Source organism: Trichosurus vulpecula, chromosome 6 (genome assembly GCF_011100635.1).
Source record: "Trichosurus vulpecula isolate mTriVul1 chromosome 6, mTriVul1.pri, whole genome shotgun sequence".
Classification (NCBI taxonomy): domain Eukaryota; kingdom Metazoa; phylum Chordata; class Mammalia; order Diprotodontia; family Phalangeridae; genus Trichosurus; species Trichosurus vulpecula.
In genome coordinates this window covers 3,649,067-3,653,884 of record NC_050578.1, presented here as the reverse complement: position 1 = coordinate 3,653,884, position 4,818 = coordinate 3,649,067, and positions in this window count along the sequence as shown.

Below are 4,818 nucleotides of genomic sequence, written 5' to 3'. Positions count from 1 at the left end.
CTATGACCCGACAATAGAATTCATATTCTGGAGCTTCAGGGTTTGATGGACTGGGACTAATCCACATTGGAGGCGTGCTAAGGGTTTGTATCTACTCAAAACCATAGGAGCCCCCATCAATAGATTGACTTTTATCAGGCACAACCACTTCAAAATAAAAGTGACAGTAGAGTACAGCTAATGTAATAAAACAGTCAGGACATTAGCAGAAGACATTTTCCTCATAAAACCTGGGGCGCACTCCCCCACAGCACCTACCCGATTGGGCTGTTGGGGGGACCAAATAAGAAAGCATTCCTAAAAAGCACTTAGCACGGTGCCTGGCACATAGCAGTGCTGTATACATCTTTCTGTCTTTCTCTTCCTACACCATCAGTGGGAAGAGAGGCCACACAGGGGGGCAGCTAGGTGTCGAAGTGAATAAAGCACCAGCCCTGGAGTCAGGAGGACCTGAGTGCAAATCTGGCCTCAGACGCTTGGTACACGTACTAGCTGTGTGACCTTGGGCAAGTCACTTAACCCCAATTGCCTTGCTTTCCCCCCTCCAAGCAAAATGAAAAGAGGCCACACACACACACACACACACACACAAAGAGAACTCATTGCCGAGCTGCACTCATGGAGGGGCACATACGTGGGGAATGCCCACAGCCAAGGTCTGCTTCTGGAGGGGCTGTTTTCGCCTCTGACGCCTCCTGGTGCTATCTCTCCTACAGCTGCTTCCCCTAGGTCTGCTTCTTCCTGAACTCCAGCAAGCCCCCTATCACTGCTCTGCCAGACCCAGGATCCCCAGTGGCTGTGCTGGGCATGTGGCTGGGGAGCTTCTATCTCTCTCCAGTTTCTGCCTTCAGCTAGAGTCTGAGTACTGTCTTTTCCTTTTGGGAAGAGTTGACTCTGCCATGCTCTCTAGGTTTAAAGCCCCAGCACCTTCCACAGCTCCCCACTCTTAGCCACTGACCAGCAGCACTTTTTGGATAGGGAAGAGATGTCAAGGGGAAACCTGCTCAGCTTTTTTCCTGAAAGCAAGTAGCTAGCTTTCAGCATCTTGCCTAGAGCAGGCTTTTGCTAATAATAACTAGTATTTCTAAAGCACTCTAAGTTTTACCAAGTGCTTTTATACATATTCTCATTTGACCCTTACAACAGCCTTGGGTGGCGGGACGGGGGTGCTGTTATCCTCACTTTGCAAACGAGGCTGAAAGATGACATGACTTGCCCAGCTCGCAAGTATCCGAGGCAGCATTTGAATTCAGGCCTTCTTGACTCTTACTTCTCATATTCTCTGTCCCACCCAGCTTCCTTCCTTCTCTCACCAGTGCATCTTTGCCCCAGAGACCATAGGGCTTCAGAACTCCCAAAAGGGCCTCTCCTAGCCTATTTAAGGCTATGCCTTCAGGCTCCAGAATACCTTTTGAGCTGGTGAGGATTACAGACTGAACTGGGTTCAGCTCTCGGTGGAACTGTTCTAACTTAAGGTGGGCATTACACCTGTGTCCCTGTTTTCATCTCTGATGGCTAGCTTGAATCTAATCGGCACCTGTCTCAAGACTGCCCTCCTAGCAAACACCAAGTTTCCCAATTCAGAAACCTCCTGCAGATGAAGAGGGGCAGGGGGACAAGAGCAGGCCCCAGGACCCAGCGGTTATCTTCCCCAGCCTTGCCTAGCCACATTCCTGGCTTTATTATGTATATGTGGTCAGCTAACCCTCGTGGAGCTTTAGGTTCTCCCACCTTTCTCTTTAAGGTTACCCTTAGAGAGGCAACGCAAAGATTATTACGTCCACTCCACAGGTGGAAAAACCGAGTCTCAGAGAGAGGAAATGACTTAGTCACATAAGGAGGAAGCAGCAGAAATGGGCCTGGAAGTCAGGTGGTTGACTCAAGCCCAGGTTTCTATTGGGGTCACTTGGCTCCCGGAGAGATATTGGATGGAGCCCCAGGAATCAGGAACGTTTAAAGTGATGAATAATGCCCGTGGGCCTCCACCCCCAATCAAGTCAGTTTACTCTAACTCCCTCTCTTGGATCACAATCAACAATTAATTGCTAAAGCTTTCTCTCAAGGAAAGAAAGACAGAGCCTGGGGTGAAGAGAACCTAGAGCGGACTCTCTGGAAAGCCGAAGGGGGTCTACTGAGGGCTGACCTCATGAATAGGCAGCATAGAAGACTGCCCTGGGTATGATTTCAGGACCCTGCCGATGCCCACACCCAAGTTACCTCCGAAGAAATTACTCCATACTTAGAACCACCTTCCTCACTTGGCTTGTCCTCTGTGGATTCCTGGTGGACTTTGTGTATTGTGGTTCTCTACATATTCCCCATTAGATTTTTAACTCCATCCTTGCACACAGTAGGGTCACCTTATTGAATGTTAGTTTCTTTGACTCAAGCCAACCAAGGACTTTGTCTCCCAATAATGCATTATATTAATCATTAACTCATTAGTGTGAATGAGTTTATCAGAGGACAAGCCCTAAAGGGGGAAGGTAAAAAAAAAAAATGTAGGACACTTAGCAACTAGAAGGGAGCCACAGAGTGGGAGAAAGTAGCTAAGAAAGGAGAATCCAGAATCTTGGTAAACTTGGTAGAGAAGGTCAGCCTACACTCATGACTGTGCTTGGACAGGGTTTGGATACTAGCAATGATCACCGCTATATTTATGTGGTCTTTAAAGCTTGCACATGCCTTACAGACATTTCATTAGAGCCCCAGGATAACTCTGTGAGTGGATGTATTACAGATGTTACTACCTCCCTTTTACAGATGAACAGACAGCCTCAGAGAGGTCAAGTGACTCATCTGGAGTCACACCTGGTGTCCCAGGTAGGATTTGAACCCAAGTCTTCATGACTACATCGAAGTCTATCATTCTATCCACAAACCCATTTGCTTCTCTGAAACAAAGAATGTAGTTGCTAGTGAAATCACTGAGTGTTTGAGCTGGGGGGACCCTGAGGTGTCAAATAAGTTTTATTTAGCACTTACTATGTGCCAGGCTCTGCTTCAAGCAGTGGGGATGAAAAGATAATATAGCAAATATTCTGGGTTCGTTCTCCCAATCTCCACTCAAACTGGAAGATTTGGTCCCTAGAAAGAAGGAAGGGGGAAGAGAAGGAATAAGCATTTATATAGGTCCTACTATGTGCCAGGCATTGTGTTAAGTGCTTCACAACTATCATCTTATTCGATTTTCGCAACAGCCCTGGGAGTTAGGTGCTGTCATCCTCATTTTACAGATGAAGAAACTGAGGCAGGCAGGTTAAGTGACTTGCCTGGGGTCACACAGCTAATGAAGGTCTGAGACTGGATTGAATTTAGGTCCTCCTGACTCTAGGGCCAGTGCTCTATCGACTGTGCCACCCTTGACCTACTTCATACAACGCCTTTCAAGAATTTCTCTGACCTATCCTAATGTCCTTGATCGATTAATGATAGATTGATCCGGAGAAGAGTTACCACCTCATTAAGGCAGCTATGGGGGGGGGGGGGGGCGTGGAGGAGGGGAGGCAATTGAAAGTGAAAAATTGATTCAATGGCTCCCCCTCCCGCCCGTCTGACAGAAATGAAAGAGCCCCTGCCCCCTGCCCTCATGGACTTTACCTTCTTGTGTGTGTGTGTGTGTGTGTGTGTGTGTGTGTGTGTGAGAGAGAGAGAGAGAGAGAGAGAGAGAGAGAGAGAATATACAACATGTAAACAGATGCATACGTGGAAAGTATGCAGAGAATAACCCATTCAGAAGTTGGCTCAGTCTGTATGTCTTCCCACATGTTTCTCTTCATTCTCACAGTCATCGTTTCTTATTGTTCAGTAATATTCCATTGCATCCAGGTGCCATAGTCGACTTAGCCAGGTCCCAACTCAATAAGAAACGACTTTGTTTCCAAGGTTTTACTACTATGAAAAGTGCTGTTTTAAACATTTGGGAGTGGGTGGGTCAATGGAACCTTTCTTTCTAATACTGATCTCAGAGTCCAGATCCAGGAGTGGGGACTCTGGGTCAAAGTGTATGGGCATTTGAGTCCAAATTAGATGAGAATGGGTTGAAGGAAATGGGATCTCTAGGTAATTCATACTTCCTAGGCTGAAGGTCGTTTTTTCCTGGGTTTTGAGAGCAGAAGAAAAATAGAATGTTATTACTTCTGCCTTCTCTCTCCCAGCTCTGTCCTTATCCCCTCAAGCTGCCTGAACAAGTCACATCCCCCACACCTATCGTCTCTACCTCTTTCCCCCTCCATCCCAATGCCCTTTCACCTATATGCATTCCTCTATCCCAGGTTCAACGTCTGGGTCAATCTGCCATATTGAAACAGCAGAATGACCAAAGGAAGGATCCAAATAGGCCAATAGATCCTCTCTAAACATTAACAGGCTCAGACGAAATGTGGTCTGGGTAGGGGCTGACCGAGATGCATGACCACACTGCGTGAAATCTACACTTCAAAGAGCCCCAGCCCATCTGATTGGTCCTCAGCTTGGAAGATAGAATCAGAGCTGGTCAGGGAGAGTGGGGTGCTTAGAGGTGATCAAAGCTGCCCTGGAGGAAAGAGGGAAAGTGCTTTGGCCAAGACGTCGCAGTGCGTCAGGGACAGAGCTGGGGCCAGGAATGAAGGAAATGAACATCGTTAGGAGCCTACTATGTGCCAAGCACTGTACCGCACGCTTTATAATATTATTTCCTTTGGTCCTCACAACCACCCTAGGGGACCGATGCTACCATTGTCCTCATTTAATAATTAAGGAAACTGAGCAGATGGGTTAGAGATTTGCCCTGGGTCACCCAGCTAGTAAATGTCCAAGATGGGATTTGAACTCAGCTCT